At 39.3% G+C, this 21,880-nt stretch overlaps 1 protein-coding gene across 6 annotated transcripts in view; it reads right to left on the reverse strand.

Moving 5' to 3' along the window:
* The window catches only part of LOC120718942 (synaptotagmin-2-like), a 61,589-nt gene that overhangs the window by 20,440 nt on the left and 19,269 nt on the right, over positions 1-21,880 (reverse strand). For 3 of the 6 annotated variants that reach the window (XM_040007709.1, XM_040007710.1, XM_040007714.1), the window contains one exon: positions 10,271-10,340. The exons of 2 other annotated variants lie outside the window; for them this stretch is intronic. The gene's annotated coding sequence lies outside the window, so the exon portion shown is untranslated. Of the gene's footprint in view, positions 1-4,939; positions 5,144-10,270; positions 10,341-21,880 lie in introns of those variants that run through there. One more of the 6 variants, XM_040007713.1, reaches the window with a different exon arrangement.

Genomic DNA, 21,880 nt, shown 5'->3' on the forward strand with positions numbered 1-21,880 from the left:
CTAATTTTCAGCTGGACATCTATTATGCAAATTTCCCATTTATGTTCAAGAAACCAGTTTGAGATTATCTGATTTTTGTGACATGACATCTTACCCTGCTGGATACATTCATTAGAGATGGGTACACTGTGGTTACAAAGGGATGGACATGGTCAGCAATGACAATTATATAGGCTGTGGCATTAAAAGGAATCTTAACTGGTACTGAGGGGCCCAAAGTTCCACCACACCTTTACTTCACCATCAGCCTGAACATGGATACAGAGCAGAGTAGATCGATGTGTTAATGTTGTTTATGCCAATTTCTGACCCTACCATTCAAATGTTGCAGCAGAAATCAATACTTATCAAACCAGGCAACATTGTGAAAATTGGAGCCTCAGTTTCCAGTTCTTAGTTGACTGGTATGGCACCCACTGTGGTCTCCTGCTCACAGGATAGTTTCTCTTTTTTGGTATTCTCTGTCAACCTTAGAGATGGTAAGGGAAAAATCCAGTAGATCAGCATTTTCTGAAATACTCTGAATCATCCATCTACAAGACACGCCATGTCCAAAGTCACTTTAATCACCTTTCTTCCCCATTCTGAATCTTGGTTTAAACTTCAGCAAGTGGTCCCGGCCATGTCTACATGCCTAAATGCACTGAGTTGCTGCCTTGTGGTTGGTCGATTAAATGTTTATGGAAATGAGTGGCTGAACAGGTGCCCCTAACAAAGTGGGCAGTGAGTGTATATTTATTTGTATATGCAAAAACACAATTACACTGCCACTGGATTACAGTATTAACAATAGAGTTTTCTGTATTGCTCTACAGTACTTGTAACAACAAGTTTAGCAGGGCTCCATGGGTATATCTTGTAGTCTTTCATGTTACTGCATCTCTGGTTCATCACATATAAAGTCCACTTATCAGATTTTACCAGGCATGCAGAGTCAGATAACTGCTAATTGTATGACAGAGGCAGATTTCTGCAAGGTAGCCTACCGGAGTTTTAAAGCACTCCCTGTTTTGCAATTGCATGGTAGACAGCCAACAGTCTGACAAAAGCACTTGCAAATCCAAAAACACAGCATGCAGTGTAAAATATGCTTCAGAGCGAGATTCCTCAGTTTATGACCAACAGCCTTCAAACTGCTAGCCACAATAAATCGCTATGAGTATGCCAAGTGTCTGTCAGATGCTATATTTTATTTAACAGCGATTTAAACAATGAACTCCCCCAACATGGCTCAAACGTCAGTGTCAAACAGCTCTCATATAAGGTGTTTATGTCTCCTTATTTGTGTTAATGTGGCACATGATGGAAGTGCTGTTAGAAAAGCTGCTGTTAAAAAAGTGATGGCAAAGCATACAAAATTTAAATCTGACATTTTTATAACAAAAAAGAAAAACACTTTTAAAAGTGGACAGTAACACTGTAAACATTACTCTGCACCAACAAAGAGCAGATTGATTGACATTTACATACTCACTCAGTGACTGATCTGCTATACAGTCAGCGAAACTGCGGCCATCTAGGACAGGATATTTACAGAGACACTAGGACTCTGTGTACAGCTTCAGGGCTGCACGAATACTCTGACTGCAAACATAAACAACGCAAGCATCTACAGAAAAAAGTATGACCATCCATCAGCGAGGTCAGCAGGGCACTTACACTTTTATGTCAACAAAATGATGGAAATCCTGCTGATGATGTGAATGCACCGACTGAGATAAGGATGTTAAAAAAAGGTGTTTTGCAGATCATCTTACTAAAGAGAATTAAAGAAGAGCCTCTTTCTCATCTATCGCATTGTGCACTGATCCAAAGGGTGGTCCAGAGGGCCTCATTTACAAACCTGCTTGGGTAGATAAAACAATGCATATTCTCACCTGCAGCTGAATGTGATTCAGCTATTATCAGGAGGGATCCTTGAAAAAAAGAGGGGGTGGGGGGCGGATGCCAGGGTTTGAATGCTGAGTGAGGAGCTGCGGGGATCATTTACAGCCAGTTGCCATACATTCTCCCTCTCCCCCTCAGCACATCCCCTTTCCCTGTCCCCTGATAGGTCGATTAATCATTCTGTCACAGAGACAGTGACCCAATCTGCATGTAAGGTTGTGCAGAGGAAATGTGACGGAGCAGAGGGCTTCTGCAGCACTGCAGATAGGCCGCATCTAATAACAGTTAAAAAGGGAACATACGCAGGCAGTAAGACTGCTAAACGTAAGGATTTACCCACTATGACTGCTCTGAAGAAGTGGCTTGGCTGAAATAAATAAATAAATAAAATATGCACATTTATAGATAATGAAAATGAGTATATATAAACCTACCTAGACTAGCATAAAGACTGCAAACAATGTAAATAGCACTTCTTTAAAAGTTTTGGTAGGTCAAAAAAGTAATGCCTCTTTGACGCCAAATCGAAAGTAATGCCTGAGATGCTCAGCTTATGGCCCACAGGTAACATTGGGATCACCAAGTGGCTGACTGGACCACCATTTTCTAATCCACTAAGAAAATTTTACCTAGGAGGTCCCAGCTATGTCAAGCCAAAGGATTTCCAATTAAAATGCAGTTGATGCTCCTGGATGCAGTAAAAAACCAGACGTATATATCCGAACCAAGACGATATATTCAGTAATTTAATCTAGACCTGCTTGAAACTTAACTGTTCAATGTTCATGTAACTTTTCAGACTACTAATCACTGGGTAAATTCAGAGGTTTTGCTGTAACACTGTTGGTGTTACACAAAACAGTATGATGAAACATGCTGAAAACCACATCACTAATTCTCCAAGTATGCCCCTTCTCCGTGCTGTGCTCTCTCTGACCATCACAAACTGTCTCCTCCAATGAAGCTAAAGGGCCAGAAAAGAAAGCTGCTGGAAATTTCACCATGACTAGGATGTTTTTTTTTCTCCCTGTAAAGAATAAAGAGTGGTGAAACTGCCCCGTCAGCACTGCAGGAGGCTGTGACTAGTGACAGTGTCTAACCGTTTAACACTGAATCTCTCTGCCATCTCCTGCCAGCGACACACCATCACATGGGCTTGGGCCAGAACTGGAAAGGCTCGACTCTCACCTGGAGTGAAAAACAAATGGCAACTGAGCAATCATGGTGATAGCTGTGTTAACGTGTCAGAGAGGAAATCACTGACTCATTCTTAGAGTCCAACATGGCCGGCATTATCATTTTAAACAAGCTTTTGCTTGTGGAATACTTTAAGATTCAAGCTTAGGGAGAAAAACAATTTAACCTAAATAAAGCTATGGTAAGTTGGAAAACAACAGCAATATGGGTGCAAGAGGGCACACCCACTCTAGCACTATACTGTAGCACAGGATACAGGCTGCACAGTTAGAATAAGCCTCTTTTCTTTGTGTTCCTCTTTAAGCAGTTCCAGCATTCGGGCACCAGCTGCCTTCTTGGTGGGAGCCAAGAGAAAAAAAGAAATAAGATTGGTGAACTTCAAAGCTTCCTCTCATTTTTCTAGTTATGTATGAGAGACTGAGAGTATTTCTTAGTGCAAGAGCCACTGGGAGCGGCTGCCTGAGGTTTGAACTTAATGAGCCTGCCTGAATGTTTTAGAGCTTGACAAAAAAAAAAAAAGAATCATCAGAGCATGCTCAGTATCACATAGCCTCTTGAATACTCTGCACTCTGCATATTGGACATGTAAATACACAGATAGAGTACCTACAGTTCTGCATGAACATATAATATGATCCCTGACATTCTACAGTGTACTTGTCTACTCGACTTCTTAGAATCGAATGATCATGTGACCATTTCAAATGCAAGCCATTGACTGACTTTGATCATTGTGACACCAGATACTAGGGGAGAAATAGACCTAGTTTAAATCCCAGTATGTTATTCAGAACAAGGCGGAAGAATAAATAATGAATTGATAATTAACAATTCTCTTTGTGCATGATGTAAAAATTGTGTTGTATTTGTAATTTGCTTTCAAAGCAGGATCAAAACTCCTGGCTTTCAAAAACACTGCAAAATAACACCCTAGCTATTTTTAGTCTATTTGTTAAATAGAATTTTAATTAAATGGAATTTAATGATAACTCTGCTGTGATAATGATAGGCTCAGAATTGCAAGAGTCAGCATTAAGAATTAAGAAGTACACGCAGCTCATTATAGGTTTCGTCCTTGGTACTGTCACCTCAGTGCTGCCTATGCTATATGTCCCATGAGAGGCAGCAGAAAAAAAAAGAGCATCCTGCAGCACTTTATGAAATCCCCACCCCTCCCTCTATACTCCTCAGCACAACTGTCAGTCTCTTTTTGTGTCTAACTGCTCAGTCTAAAAAAATAAAGAGTAGTGGAGCTTGTGTCTGTTTTGTTACATTGTGGACAGACCTGGGGTTTGTGTGTGTGTGTGTGTAGTGTGCTTTTTCTGGCTCCACTTCCCTGTTTCTTAGTATTTAGGGAGGTTATGAGAGAAACCGGTGTAGCTAAAGGGGCAAGCACAACATCTGTCAGCAGGGCAGCCTCCTGGACACTCTCCAGGAAACAGGTACAACATCCACCAGGCAAGCTAAATGAGCCGTGATCGATGAGAATAATATACAGAGCCAAAGCTACACTCCCCTTCCAAAAAAACTTACGTAACACTACCTGATTTGAAATCATTAATTTCGTGAACTCAAGGTCCTGTGACTAGATCCCGGGGCAGATAAGGGCCCAGGAACGGTCTGTATTTCTTTTACAAGGAATCGTCTCGGAGTAAAGTTGGGAACACATGCATCGGTAACATGCACACAGCACCTGCGTTATTGTATAAGGAACGAAAAAAGAAATGCTGAAGTTGGACGCTGCAGGTAAAAATCCTCCAATACAGCAGCAACCACCAGCCCGTAACTCTATTCCAGATTCCACGAAGGAAGTGTTCAAGCAGAGCTGAGAAGAGACTTTAAAATACATCCTTACCTAGCACTACCGTAATTCCGTAATCCTGTTCTCCACAACAGGCAAACCCATTCACCAAATAGGCACTTAGGATTAATGCTACAGTGCCTTAATAATGTCCCTCGACTGCTTTCCCATCAGCACCAGAAACTGCAGTCCTCTTCGCACTGTTTCCACTGCAGCAATACTTGTTCTCCTATATACACACACACGCTCTCTCAGTCATTCTAGCTGTGACTACCCCCACCTCTGTTTCTCTCAATCCCCTCCTCCTCTCCCTCTCTTCACTCTTTCTTTCACTGAATGGAACCCCCTCCCCTTCTTTCAGCTCTCCCTTCCCCTCGCTTTCTCTCCATCTTCAATCTCTCTCTCCGTTCCAGCACTCGCTGCTCGGACAGCTGATTTGTGATGCTGCTCACAAGGTGCTGTATGCAGCAATCTGTGCACCGATGCATAAGGGCAATCCAAAAGCAGCCAGATGCTCTACAGTTTGACCGGCATCCATATCCTTATTCCAAAAACCACTGCTGCTGAAGGACTCAATTGGTTTCGGATGTATCCCTCAGCTAACAAGGCTGCAAATGTTTGAAAAAAACAACAACAAAAAAAACGGGGAAATGAAAAGAGGACAGAGGAAAAAAATGATATATTACAGGAGACACCACTATCCAATAATATGCACACACTAAGATGCCTGCTTACCTCAGCAGTAGTTTGCTGGTTTGGCTCTCTTTTCATTTATCTTGTTTATGTTCTTTGACTAACACCCCTGCTACTGTCATAATAAAAGATTTATTCTAGATATTCATACCAACCTAAACCTTATATAAATATATAGATATATAACGTTAAAAACCTTTCCACCATGCTTTACATACTGTAAGCTGTGAAGCTTGATAAATAGAATCTTATCTGTATAATTCTTTGCATAAATATTGCAAAACCATCGAAATCCACAGCTTTTTTTCCCCCTTACAGTGGGCGTTTTATTGGATTAATGAGAAGATGTAATGCACACTTTCACTTGACGCCAGTGGTCAACCAGACAGTTTGGAGCCCTTGGGGCACTGCTGTGTGTCACTGGGAATTATCATCCTCCCCTAAGTGAATCATCCACCTTATTGGCCTGCAATGAGCGCTGGAACCAAAAATCAATAAAGTCTCAATCACTAAAAAGGGAAGGGGTAGGAATAGAGAGGGGGGTGGGTTGCTGCAATTTCAAAACATACATCTGGACGGGAGGATCGCAATTTGCTCCCTTTCTGTGACATTGCCATTTCTCAGTGCTGGGTCGAGGCCGTAATAGATACTCGCTGTTTTTGAATTAGAAGTGATTTGGTAATTAAAGGGAAGGTAATGGTATTCCAATAAAGTTCACATAAAGAAAAATGAGTAGAGGGCTCTGTACATCTTTGTCCGCTCCATATATCCTCACCTTCCCCTTCCAATTGAAGGACAACCTGCTTTATCTCCTAAACCACAGCCACCCCTTTAATAGTTTCTTTAATGACAAATTTTACTAATACCGTTAATGACAGTGGTTCAGTGGTTAGCACTGTCGCCTCACAGCAACAGGGTTTGATCCCAAAGTGCCAGATGGGGCATTTCTTTGTGGAATTTGCATGTCCAGCCTGCACTTTCATGGTTTCCTATCCGCTTCTTTTCAAATTCTAGGTGTGAATGGCCGCAAGTCTCTCTGCTTTAGGCCTGGCAGACCTTTTGCCTTACAACAGGTGCGATAGGACAGTTGGATGGATGGATGAATGGGTGGATCTTTAAAAACAGCTAGCAAATGAACAATTTGAGTTTTATTTTTAAAGGCTAATTTACTAACCAGCTGATTTTATGGTTTACAGCAAACTCAAAAAAATGTTTTTGCATCTTTGTTCAGCTGTACACTGATACACAATTGGTATTAGTGAGTTGTTAGAGCAGCAGGAGGGTAATTAAGGAATTGATTCAAAATGACTACAGTGCTCAATCATCAATCCAAGAGTGTGACTCACTAATATGTATGCGTGTGTTTATGTCTGTGTCTGTGTGTGTTTAATTAATAAGGAAGTGAAAGCTGAGGAATAAGCTGTACCAGACCTTGGCTAGACAAAGCACTTGCTTTCATGATCTTTTTATTGTTGGTTTTGGCTTTATCTGTGTCTTCTGGTCTTCTGTCAACAACAACAACAACAACAAAAACTGAAATACGTTCTTAAAAATCACAGAGACACAATCCCTCCCTCTAGTTTTCCGTAGGGTGAAAGTAAAATGACAGCCTTCCTGTCTGCTAATTTACAGACCAGCTCTGCAAATTAACAAATGTGACAATATCCTGCCATCATCGTCGATCTATCTTTTTCACATTATAAGAGATATTTCATAGCCTTGTGCTCTAGTCTGAATCGGTATCTGAAGAGTGCAAACAGCATAATGATATGCTGAAGATTCATAGCATGCTGGATTCACCCGTAGTAAGCAACACTGGCTTCTCTTCATTGAAATGTGAAACACAGAAGGGTCTTTAGTGGCAAATGTATCAACGCTCTCATCATAATTTGTTTGCTCCCGACTATTGCTGCAGCAGCAGATTCTCAATACAATAATAATCTAGTAATCATCTGCATAATTTCATTGAGTAATAAGTATTAAAAAAAACTCTAACAGACCTTACTTTGAACTAAGCAGGCCAAGTCTCCAGAGAGGTTCAGTGCAACTTAGAATCCATATTTAATAAGGGCTGCGTGTTGTGAAGACTAACTGCACAGAGCTCACAGTCATGTATTAGGAGCTGCTCAGTCAATAACTATAGGCAGCCATTAAAATGCACTACCCAGCCTTCTCTACAAAATCACATGTAGCACCATGTGCTTTTCTGTGCAATATTAAACTCATGTAGCTCCAAAAATGTGACTACATTCAGGAGGAAACCAGAATCTTGCAGTGACTCCGCTACAAACATTCACAAGAATCCAAGTACAAATAAAAAAAATGAAAGAAATAGAAAGTGTGAAAACAAATGCTAAAAGAAAAATGCTACAAAAGCTCCCTAATATAACTAATAATTGTGTGTGTCACTGTCTCAAAATGATTTTTTCTGCAGCAGCTACGTCAATAGCAGCTTATCCAAAGTGAGCACATCATTACACCCTTGGCCAGGTCCAGTAGATTTTTTCTTTTTCATGTGGATTCCCTATTTGTACGTGTATTTACTGGATTAGGAGTGTGTTTCTGTGTGTGCTTTTGTGTATTGCTTTTCTCTTTAAGTACTAAAATAGAACATCGAAAGGGAAGGGGAAAATAAAAAGCACATAAGGAGAAAGAAACCACGAAGCTTATTTTCTGTGTATGTGAGTAGAAAAAGGAAACATTTCCAGGCAACAATTATAGGTCCTGACACAGCACATACAGCAAATGTGCAAAAACACATGACATCATCTCATATTTATTTTATTAAGCGTAATCTTTGCATTTATGCATGTAGCTTGCATAAAGCGGTTCAGTGTTGTCGCTGTTGCCCTGTCTCCAAATCTTTTTAGTGACTGCTGCCTTCATGTTCTTGTGGTAAATATTTCATGCTGTGGCTAGCAGTCAAGGATTTAAACTGGGGGTTCTGTATCTTTGCTGACATGCGGTGCTGCAGATGTGAGATGAGAGCAACAATGCAACACTTTGTGTTTCATTGTGTTGGCTCATTTTAGATCCGACACAATGAGGGAAACCTCACTGCTAGAGCCATATAGATACATGTGTGCTTCCACGCTGCTGTTAAGAAGAAGCAGGTGAAATGATCAAAGATTAAAGGGGGGAAAAACATAATTTAGGACTAAAGGACATATTTTGGTAATGTTTGTTTTAAAAAATGGGTCTTTAACAACTCCACAAGTGAGTACATATACTTATCATATCTATTATTATTATAATGATTTGGCAGCTTTAAGTAAAACACAAACAATCTGAAAATCAAACTGATCAAAGTTAATCTTCGCATATAGTCTGATGATACACCGTTAAAAGGCGATATAAGTTGTAATGAATTTCATATCGACCACTGATCACAACTGACAACTATTTTAATACTATTTCATCAAAACAACATCTTTTATCCCATTTTTTAGAACTTACTGGTGCTTTCATTTACATGTTCTCTCACATGTTCTTCTCACAGAATTACCACATGAACTTGAAGGTTTTTTACAGTTTACAAACCAGGCGATCAGCATTTAAATAATGGCATCAATCTTTGTTATTCGCCTATGGTGCCACATTCAATCCTGAAGCTGATCCCCAGCTCTTACTAACTAATTGTGCGCCACTGGTCCCCGGGGTATGAATTCTCATTCAACAGATGAGCTGATCAATATTAATAACAATGAGGCTGACACAGGGCAGTGAGGGCTGAATGACGGCAGATGGACAGAGCCAGTATAGAGGCAGAAGCAAGTAAGCATCTTTCAAGGCGTGGCTGTTACCCGCTGGGGTTTATTAGCTGTCTGTAGCCCCTGCAAGGCTGGAGCTTCCATCACTCATGGAAATGATTCTGATTAATCAGCTGAGTGCTGGAGTGTGCAGGGTATACTGGAGACGGGCAAATCCTACAGTAAATCATATTTGCTCACAGTGGGCTGCGCCGTCATGCGAACCACGCCTTTCCCGCTCACTACACACTGCAGTGGGCTCCCTCCTCCCTGGCACATGCAAAGATTTTCTAAGAACAGATGGTAGAGCGGGGAAAGCCCGACTCACGTTTCATGCTGACATCTAATGCAGTCCAAAACATGTGATCACACAGGGCTAAAATTCGATTTACATATTTCATAATGCAGCGGTGATTTCATTTTTTTTGGACTTGCTGTGTAGCTCAAACATTCTACCGAAAAGAAATTTGGCGTGAGACAAACGCAGCCGTTCTTCAGAAAGAGTTATTTTCTATCTCTCAAATAATAAAATTCAACAGGACTTTTCTTTCGGGTCAACTACTGTTTCACCCCAAAGCTCTTGAGAATGTTATATTACCAGACAGTTTCAGAGAGCATCCAGCCATAGACAGCCTGCCGTGTAGGCCGTGCTTTCAGTGGACAGTAAGGGCACAGAGGCAAGCTGGATTTCTGAAATGACTAGGAGAATGAATGATATTTCTGAAAGTGGAGCTGCAGAGGATGGAATCATGTAACAATGTGCAGTGATCTGTCTCTGCTTAAAAAGAACGGTCACAGCAATGATTCTGGACCGCTCTGCTGAAGTGGAGAAGCTTCTCCTCCCCCTCACTCCCTTCTCTCTTTATCCCTCTGTGAACTTTCCAGCTCACCCCCAACTAATGTAGTCAAATACATAGTATGCCTTTGCTTGTCTTATACTTACAGCCAAAAGCTTGAATCTTGAAAGGTATATCTGGAAGTAATCACAGTGAGAGTGTTGTCAGATGTAAATCCTGTAAGAGAAAGAAAATGGCATTTTTATCCTTGGAGTAAAAGAAAAATCTATGAGGAAATGCTCTTGTTTAGTAGTCCATCCATCCATCCACCCATTCGCTTCCGCTTATCCTTTTTCAGGGTCGCGGGGGGCGCTGGAGCCTATCCCAGCTGTCATAGGGCGAGAGGTGGGGTACACCCTGGACAGGTCGCCAGTGTGTCGCAGGGCTAACACACAGGGACAGACAACCATTCACATTCACTTTCGAATCGCAGTCATTCACACCTAGTGGCAATTTGGATTATCCAATGAACCTATCCCCACAAGTTGCATGTCTTTGGACGGTGGGAGGAAGCCGGAGTACCCAGAGGGAACCCACGCAAACACGGGCAGAACATGCAAACTCCACATAGAAAGACCCCGGCCTGATGGTGGAATTGAACTCAGGACCTTCTTGCTGTGCGGCAACAGTGCTAACCATCGTGCCACCGTGCTGCCTTGTTTAGTAGTTTAACAAAAATTCAAACTTGGCAAATTTAAGGTTGATGAAAAACTTTATTGGTCTTTTGGGTGATTTGAAAGCATTTCAAGATAATATATGACATTAAATCCCACTGGGTGAGCACATATTACTAGTGCACATTACAAAATCTTACTCCAGCAAATCATCATCATTTTGTGCCAATAAATACTGATAGCTGCCTGCCTTTTTTTCACACAAACAAGTTGATAAATCCTGTTTTGATCCCCAAAATGGCAGAATGAATGAATTATCCCTGACAGCTATCCGTTGCACACTACTGCTCAGCAGTTATTGAATTAATTCATTTTCATTACCGTAATGGCAATGTAATGACCTAAGTCAACAGAGCTTTGATTTCACAACACAGACATCGTTGCTTAGTTTGTCTCCAAACCTATGTGCCACAACATCTCCAAGGTGTGGTTTACTATAAAAAAGCATTTACCTTTAAGCATATCAAATCAGATTTCTTGTCAAAAACAAGACAGTTGTTCACCACGACTCTTAGAGCTGGGTTAGACAAATAACAGATTTTAACACAGGCAACATCTCCCATTTGTGGAGTGCATTGTTTGCTGAATTTTGTGAAGAAAATCACCTTTGGTACCATCAGTGTCGAAAACAGGAAATGTCTGACATTTCCTTACTTTAAAAATAGTCAAAGGCTACAGGTGTTATTGATAATTTGGGAATTTCACTTATTACTTTTCTGGCCAAGAGTAAGCTGACAAAATCAATAACAGTTTTAGTTCTTTACTCTCTGCACACCCAGAATTGGTTGACTTCATATAAGCTGACAAAAACCTCCAAAAACATTTCTAAAGCTCACTGTTTATCACACTTAATTTTCTTCTTCCTTTTTTTGTAAATCTGCACCAAAAAATGCAGATCAAATGCTAAGCTAAGCTTAGTATCTACGTGCATTTATATTTAGCATATAGACATGAAAGTCACATCAATTCACTTGTCAAACAAAGCCGAATAAATGTTCCCCCATTACGATGCAGCTCTAAGATCATCTGTTCTTTAGTGATCTTGCAAATCAAACTTTGCTGACAAGAGCAATGATGAACTTCTACAATCAGTCAAATTCCATCTTTATGCTTAAACCTCAGAGGATATTTTATTTGGGGCCCAATTTCCTTCTTCTGTTTTGGCAAAACAATCAATTTCATGACTCAGTGGACTTAATTGCTTTATTGTAATTGTATCATGAAAGACATCCACAGGGAGAGATAACCAACTTCATTTTGTGCACTTCAGTGAAGGAGAACAATCCATACAATTTAAACCTGCCATCACCAAATCCAATTTTATTCTGTGAATTTCATGTATGTTATACATTCATTTGACTTTTCTAAACAGTAAAACTCTCAAGATCGCCACTGAGATCAATTCATCCTTTGGACCTGCTGAGACAAGAAAATCTAACACAGCTACAGTACTGAAAGAGATTTTTTTCTTATGCTGGTGTTTTATGGTGTTGTTTTTTTGTTTTTAATGTGAACACACCCGAGGCAGATGTAGACAACAAGATGGCTGATGAAAAATATCAGGACTACACAAAGGAATAACTTCAAGGTACATGGAAGAATACAGACTTTTTTTATCTTTCAGCACAGAGAAATACCTGTGAAAGTGTCAAAGTGAGCTGTTTGCAGCTAGCTGAGGGGCACTGGTGACAGTAAGGAGAAAAGCAGTGTTTCGACACTGCTTCACGCTGCAGCTAGAGTCCAAGAAAACAAGCGGCATTTTTTTTGTACCCTAAAAAGACAGGTCAAATGACAGAAATGTGCCAGAAATGCAGAATGAAAAACAAAAAACAAAAACATTCAATCTAACTGGATCTCAACCTTAAACCTTAACAGAGAAGTTGTTTTTTTGTACTGCATGCTTATATAATACCATAATCCAAAAGAATCTCAGAAATAAATCTCAAAAATAGATTTTACCCTGTAAGGACAAATGGAAAGTAAAATCTCACTCTACATCATAAATTAGCTACCTGACAAGAGAGACAGACCCTGATGTGCAGAATCACAGATACAATCATGTTAAAGGGAATTGCCTCATGGTGAAAATAATTGGATCCTTCCTCACCTATTTATGCCCTCAAGGGACCAAACTACGCAGAGGAAAAATAACTGAATTTGATAATGACTTGGGGTTTTTTTGCTTCCCATGTAAGCCCACATCAGTGAACCATACTGGCAGTGGACTCCTATCAAAATGAACATGACGAGCCAAACTGACAAAGGTCAACTATAGTACAGATACCTAGGTAACTGCAATCAGTTTTTTTTTATCACACTACAACATGGCACAGAATATACATCATCAACTGTTATTTTTGTAGCTCATGAACTTGAGTTACAGTTGACTAATTGCTAGATGTGACATGCAAGATACACGAAATACAATAATTCAGTTGCAAGGTGATTGCACAGGCCGCCTGGTGTCTCCAAACAATTGAAGTCTGACTCTGCAATCCCACTCAGTCCAATCAATAAAGGTTTGCAAATAATTCTAAACACAGACAGGTTCCCAGCACGTTGCAAGCATTCTTCGTTGATCGCTGCAACTCAGCTGCAACGCGTGTCTCAACTCAGCTGGTTGCCAACTTGTATTCTGGATATACTCCTGTACATAAGTAAGTCAGGAAGTCAAAATGTCATTTTTGCTGTTAAATTATGACTTACAGTAACTATGTCGCTATTTGTGGAGGAATTTCTGTTTCAAATTATGAGGTTCTGACTGTACTTCAAACTGATATTAGTAGTTTAATTGATTGGCAGTAATTAATGAGAATTTCTGTTCAGTGTGAACATCTATGTTGACAACAACCAACGTATTATTACCAACTTCCCCCCAATCAGTCGCAAACTGATAACAGACTTTACCACCACGTCCATGGACAAAAGTCACTTTGAAGATGGCAACTAACAGCAAGCAGTCAAAGGTCTGGTCCCCATCTTTAAAGCAACCATTTCAAACAAACCATTTCACAGGTAATGCAGTTCCAAGTTCATTTCACACAGTTGCAATAACTGTGTTTGTGCTGTGGTCTCCAACCACTTGTTTTTGTTTTCCCAGTGGGACGTTAGCATTAGCTTGCTGCAGTGCTTACTAAAATACTTCAAAACATATGATAACACTGCAAAATTTCAGGGGCAGGATGACCAATCGGCTATTACATTAAGACAAAATTTTACTTGCGTTAATATTTCATACACCCATCATCAAAATATCACTAGTTGCAAAATTTCCAAATCATGTTGATCAAATCTCACTGATGTCTAACACAAAGAATCCTCTGATTAGTCTTTTTCCCTGGATGATCTCTGTTTGGTAAGGATCACCATGTAGTCCAGCGACAACTGGAAAAGTCAAACAGTATGAAACTACAGAGCCTTCCCATTCTTTATCGAGATTACTGTGCAGCTTTTCAGACAGCACTTGAATTGCTCAGCCCCGAAGGATCCCATGTTTTCTTTTTCTCTCTCAGTCTCTTACTCTCTCTGTCTGTCTCCAAGACACGTGGCTCTCCATGACGGTTGCTACAGGAGACTTTTGGGGGCTCTCAGCTGCCCTGGGTCTCTGAAGCGTAGCATATGAACACTGGAAGATGTGCATGTGTGAGCAAGGAGCTTTCCACACAGGAGGGATCTGGCCCAAATTTAATCTCTCTATTGTGAGGATGGCGGGTAAGCGAGAGAGAGAGCGAGAGAGAGAGAGAGAGAAGGGCCGTGCCTGCTGAAATCCCACTGGCAGTGCTGCAATGCAGGGGTTTAACAGTGAGCCAGAAGGCAGGCAAACACATTAAAGAATTGGCCTTTGCATGACACACAAGACACACACATTTACACATAAACATAAGTGTACACAGATGAATGATCGCACGCATGCATGCTTACAAAAGCCAATTTGATATGAGATAGCTGTGCAAATAGAATTTGACAGGCAGGAAATAATGATATTAATATTATAAAATGATGTCACATTGAGTTTTTAACGTACATTCTCTCTAAGTTCTGTCATTTGCAATTTCTTAAGTATCAGGTCGCATTGGTAATGCAAAGACAGCTAACTGAGATAGAAACTGTTAAAAAGACTGAAATGGTAAATGTTCAGAGCCTTCAGTCTTCAAGTCCATAATTGGAAATATAAAAAAAGCAATATACATATTTTAAATATTTATAATTATTCATGTGTAGAAAAGTATATACTCTCACAGCCACTTTATTAGGTATACTTTGCTATTACTCGGTTGGACCCCCCTTTTACCTTCAGAACTGCTTTATTATTATTCTTGACATTGATTAAACACAGAATTTCAACAAGGAAACTGGAGGAATGTTGGAAACATTTCTCTGCGATTTCAGTCCATACTGACATGATAGCATCAGATAGATTTGTTGACTGCACATCCATGATGAGAATTTCATGTTCCACCACATCCCAAAGGTGCTTTATCTGACTCAGATCTGGTGACTATGGAGATGATTTTTGTACAGTGAACTCACTGCATGTTCAAGCAACCAGTTTGAAATGATCTAAGCTTTGTGATATGGCGCATTAAACTGCTGGAAGCAGCCACCAAAAGACTGGTAGACTGTGCACACAAAGGGAAGGACATGATTTCAGGCAGGTTGGGTTATTTAAATGAGGGGCTTAAAGCATTCCAAAAAATATTCTGCACACCATTACACCGTTCAACAGCAGCCTGAACTACTGATATAAGCCAGAATGGATCCTTGCTTTCTTATGGTTTATGTCAAATTCTGACCCTAAAATTTCGGCAAAATTTGGGCTCATCAAAACGGACGTTGTTTTCCCGAGTCTTCCATTGTCCAACAATGTTCCTAGCTGACAGGAGTGGAACTCCGTCTGGTGTTCTGTTTCAAGGTTCAATGTGTTATGCACTCAGCGATGCTCTTCTATACCTTTCTTAAAATTGGTTATTTGAGTTAGTTTTGCCTCCCTATCATCTTGAAGCTGCCTGGCTGTTCTCCTCTGACCTCTAGCAGCTCACTTGATATTTTTTCTTTTTCGGACCGTTGTCTGTAAATCGTAGAAATAATTGTGAAGGAAAATCCCACAAGATCACCATTTTCAGACCACCCCATCTATTAACACCAAATATGCCACTATCAAACCCAGTTACTCATTTTGATACCTGGTTTGAACTACAACAGGTTGTTGTAGAAGTCTACATGCCTAAATGCATTGAGTTGCTACCATGTGATTGGATGACTAGATATTTTGTTAAGCTCTAGTCAGGTAATTCTGCTGATCGGAAGATTGGTGGTTCGATCCCTGGCTCCCTCAGTCTGCATGCCAAATATCCCAAGTTGCTCTCCATAATGTTAGTTAGAAAGCACTGAAAAACATAAGAAAGTGCTTGGGCAAATGTGGTGTGTTGTATAAAGTGCTTTGTGTAAAGGAGAGTAAAAAGGTGCTATACAGGAATCAGTACATTTAATAAGCAGTTGAAGAGGCGTCCCAAACAATCATCTTAGGTGTGTTTGTGGTGGTAGGTGATGGTTTATAAAAGCGCATACCTTAAATATTTAGTTCTTTTAAGATTACATATTTCTGACTAACTGACACTAAAAATAATTGTTAACGTGCACTAATTAAATTTGATTAACACTGGTGCAAAGATATACCTCCAAGATAACAACGAATCATTTATAACACGATTCCTATTAATAAGATGGACAGGAATATCAATTTTAAGGCCCTTAGGAATTTCTATGTTTAGGTTTTCATTCATCAGCTCAGTGGGCACAGTGCACCATTTTTCTGAATATAAAGGAAGGGGTGGAGGCAGCCATGGGCTTCACTTTTAGCCCATACTGTTTCCCAGAGTGTGAGAGGTGAAGAGCGTGATGGGTGGCTGCTTACATGACAGATTGCTGACTGCGGGAGGCTTTTATAGTCAGCAGAAACACAAAATTTGTGACTCCTTGGCTTCTTTATGTTCCCATTCAGTGAGTAAACAAACAGAGAATGATAACATTTTATATCTTTAAAAATATTTGATCTTGAATAAAAAATGGAAGTCAACATTAGTATTTGCAGGATACTCTAAAATAAAATATATTAAACAATGTTTTGTGATTTGTAAACTTACTACACCTGGCAATGTTTTTTTTCTTATTTTTTCCCTTTGGGCAAAGCCTCTGATCTCCTTTTTCTTGATATGCTGTGACCACTGTTGGTTTATCTATAAGCCCACCAAAGCTCTGCTGTCATCATGTCACCCCTCAAGAATTTTAAGGATTAAAAACAGCTCCCACGGCTCTTCTGACACCAACAGCTTGGTTCAGTTGGGCATTTTGTTGCTAGTGGTAACTTATAGTGGTATAGTTTAACTTATGTTAACACATCCAGCATGTTGTCAGTTCATGAAAACCTTAACATGCGTCTTTTGTTCTATTGCCTAAATACTTTGTTAGATTATTGTCCAAATGTTGTACTAGCGCTGGTATTATAGTTTGTATGATTTGTGTTGTAAAATTTTATTTCCTATCATTAGCTTTCCAGGGGGCTAACAAACCAAGCTAGCAACTATACTTCCTGGACCTAATATTAAGGTACAGTAAAAGCTGAGTTAAGTAAATGTTGAATTAATATTGGGATAATTGCTGTGTTAGGGGCAGAGTTGTCCAGGACCAGTCAGTTTTGTAGTTGTTGTTGTTGTTGTTTTTTGTTGATTTATTGTTTTGTCAGAAATTTCTGAACTGAATTCTTAGTTCAATCCTAAACTATGTTTATTGATAAGTGAGAACAGAATTGCAAAATACTTCAATACATGCTAGAAATAAATGTTTATCCAGCAGGATAACTACTCAATCAATTTGTTTGTTGAAGGTGACAGTCAGTTCACTGTATTCAAACGGCCTTCACAGTCACCAGCTTTCAATCCAATAGAGCAACTTTGAGATTTGGCACAACAGGAGATCGCCATCGGGGATGTGCAAACAAGAAGTCTGCAGCAACTACGTGAAGCTCCATGTCAAGTCTCAGAGGAATGTTTCCAGCACCTTGTTAAATGCAACAAGATGCTGGAAAGGCGCTTTGTGCAACAAAGAATTAAGCCAGTCCTGAAAGCAAAAGAGGGTCCAACCCTTTGCTAGCAAGGTGTAACTAAAAAAGCGTGTCTACTGTAAATCAAACACTTGTAGGAAAATGTGCTTTCATTTTCTTGACAATTTTTCTCAGATGAAGCTACATCTTTGGTGATTTTATCTCAAAACTATTTGAAATAAGTAAATTTGTCTTGATACATGGAAAAACTATATCTATATGATTTGATTAAAATTATTTTAAAATGAAATGAAGTGCATATATGAGACATCTAACGTTTATGTTTTTACAACAACGACTGCTATTCATGCTGACAAAAGGGGTCATTACCAACCCAGCAACCCACTGCACTCATGGTGTCGTAGCCCTACTAATCTAGCATGAAGTAAGGTGCAACATGGAAAACTGAATTATTGGCATAATGGAACAAAAACAGAAGAACTCAGCATGATATTTTAGTCCATAAAACCAAAACCATTATTTAAAACCAAAACTTTCTGACAAACTACAAGACCGTTAATCTTGACTAAGCTAGATCTACTTTCACTTTCAAAATGAACATAAAATGCATTTAAAGTCGAGTTGCATGTAGAAAATTTTCAGAATAGGATTAATGCTTATGTTTATAACTGGATGGAGCTATTGCTTGATTTGTGAAGTACTGTATTTAGTCTAAAGGAATATTGATACAAATACCATAAGAGTGATAATAAAAGAATGAATTCAATTTGGGCATAATTTGTGTATGTGAAGAGATCAAAAATAAAAGATGCACATAATTTGAAAATCTGACTTTGACAAAGCTGTTTTGCACTTGTCACTGTTGATCAAACACCCTCATAATTCTGTTAATTCAAGCATTAAATAATTTAAAATGGGTAATACCATCTCAGTAACAAGAAATAATAGCTTGTAAAGCTAATTAAAGACAAACAAGTCTGAAATGAGTGAAATGCTTGAACATAAAAACAATCTGGTTAGGAGATATCTCGTCAGACACAAAGTATATATTACCTTAACCAAGTCTTAATTGCAGGGCACCGTATAATATATGAGGATTCAACATTTCTGATTTGGAATCACAACAACATTTTACAACAATATTATAATGCCTCCATAGCCCATCTCTTGTCTTTGACTGCTGCTGAGTGATTAGTTTTCTGCATAGCTGTAGCACCTACACACATACAAGGATGAAAGAATAACCTAACACCCTTCAGCAAAGATGTTGCTCTCATTATTGTGGACTGCTCTGCGTTAAGCCTAGGTTATATCATATTTAATTTAGATGCATAGGTTGAAAAAAACTGCTGTGGCTACAGATCTATTTCAGTTAAATTTAAAATGGCTGCATCAAATCAATTTCAATGTCCTATCTGGCAGCAGTTAAAAAGTAATTGCTCCATCAACTGCATGACACATCTTAAACATCAACAAGAATGATTCGTTTTTTGCACCATATTTTTCGGTCCTCAGACTTTTTAGGAAAACAATGATCTGACTTCACATATTTGAAGCAAGTACTATTTTTTCACAAACCCACTGTCCATAAATCCTGGCAGAGAGCGCCTACTTTCCTCTGGCTACTGGCTTAACTCAGAGACAAGAACTGTGTTTATGTGAAGAAACAAGGCAATTCGTCATCCAGTCCCAAAGAAATGGTCAACAGCAGGGACAAAATGGCACACAATTCAGATTAATTGCTTCCCTACATATCTGCCCAGCGAATAAAACATAACACTACAGACCACATTAGACAGAAAGAGAGATCACAAATGGCTGAGGAATATAATGAAAAGTATTGATTTTCTTATTTTATTTTAGGTGGAACACCCAACTATAAAACGTTGTGATTTAATTATTGTAATAATTGGTTGACCGTTATGAAAGAGGACAATCTATGCAAAGACAAATGGAAAAAAGGATGAACCACTCAAAAGCCTCCAGACTTCAGTGTCTCTGAATTACGTGCTTCCTGAGAGCAGTGTGACGACAGAAAAACAACAAAGTCCTCAGGGGACCAACAAACTCTTATAAATGTCAAATAGATTTTAGTAATGTGCTCCGCAAGCGCTGATTTCTTTTGGACAAGGCCTTTCAACATAATAAACCATGTTACCTACCAAGGCCCATGTATAGCTGAGGGAACAATCTATACTCCTACAGTTCAGTGGGTCTGAACATGTCTGCAGAAAACCAACACAGCAGTTAACCATTATGTTTATTATATATCCTTTGTGCTTTGATCGTGTCCTATCATATGGAGGTCCGAAATGCTTGAGACTGAGGAGCATCCTGTTAAAGATCAACATTAAGATGCAGAGATAAACTCGAAACTTGTCAGAGGCAGGCAGATGTGCTTTTTTGCTCCTTGTAATGCGGTCAAAGGTATTGTAGGACAAGGGATAGACAAGCCGCAAGTGGCAAGCAAAGTGGCTGCTCATGGGGATCATTCACCTTCACAGCATCAGTGAACTCCATTACAAGTCAGGACCAACTGTTGGAAACCACTGAGCCATTAGTCAAACACAGATTGAGTTTGACAGCTAACCTCTTATGATGATCTCCTTGCACCACATAAAAACTTTTGTTGCCGCATAATCTTGTTGTTGTACTCAAGGAAGACTCGCTGCACTGCTGTAGCTCAGAGCAAAAAGCAGAGAAATATCATTGTAATAATAATAAATTTATGTAGTAGAGACAATCAGAGTATTTGAACCATCTAATAAGCTGAATAAACCATAAAATCCTAAATGATGAAATAAAAAAAGAGATATTCTGTCGCCTGTGACTCAAACACAGTCAGGAAATCCTCTGTATAACAGCATGTTGAATTTAATAAGGCTCACTGCAAGTTGTTTCTTCCCACCATGGTGACTTCTCACTTAAAGTTTTTAATGTACACGTTCTTAAATTAAAACTCCTACATGGGTTTAAACAGTTCAATATAATCTTGCCCTCCTGTGATGATTTATCCACTTGTGTATTAGAGAGAAATATTACTTACTTTTCAAAACTAATGCCATTACTTTTTTCTCAAAGTCACTGTCTCCACCTGAGCGATGGAAGATCTGACCTAAGAACATTGCAATATTTAACTGAGATCATCTGTAAAGTAGACGGAGTCTTTTTCAATTAAGTGTTCATTAAAAACTAAATTAGGCAATGACCTTTGAAACACAGTTGCAAAGGGAAGAGAAGAGAAAGGTAGACGTGCTCTTAAAACATCCGTCACTAATTAAAATAAGAAATCTCAGTGCTGTGCTTCAAGGGTGTCGCTTCCTTCATTCTGTCAATAAAAACAACCAGCAAGACTTAATTACATGACAATGTATATGCTATTAGCATCATATTAACATTCAATTGTCACCTACTAGGTTCTAACCTTTTAAAATGTTTAAGCTACATGCCCTGAGAAAGCTTAAATATCTGGCGTGCTCACCTAAAAGTTGAATTATTCCACCGTAGCATAGCTTATATTTATGACCCATTTATACTTGGTTCATATACTTTGCATTTATTTTTTATTAAGCCCACATTTCTTCGTAATGTAATTAACATGTATTTATGAAAGAATTTTTAACAACAAACACAGAGGAATTTATAGATCAGAAGGCATACATAAGGGATGTGCCTGCAGCCAGACAGTAGTGTATTATCACCTGCCCTCGCATGGCCTCGTAATCTGAGAGCGAGATCAACAATCAATGGAAGGAGAGAAGGAGAAGACAAGACCAGTCGATGCCTTTTAGAAACACTATGGTAATTTGCACTTATCAGTTTGGAGCAGCTGACTGCTATGAACTTCAAGGAATTGGATCACCAATAGATACAAGTTCAATTTGAATCCCCAAAATGTTTTTAACATGTTTGTAATCATGGTATTTTAACTGACTTGTCTTGAAATTGCAGTTCTGTGCAGTACAGTGTGAGTCTGTTGTTGC

Source organism: Simochromis diagramma, unplaced genomic scaffold (assembly GCF_900408965.1).
Source record: "Simochromis diagramma unplaced genomic scaffold, fSimDia1.1 OVJJ01000545.1, whole genome shotgun sequence".
Classification (NCBI taxonomy): Eukaryota; Metazoa; Chordata; class Actinopteri; order Cichliformes; family Cichlidae; genus Simochromis; species Simochromis diagramma.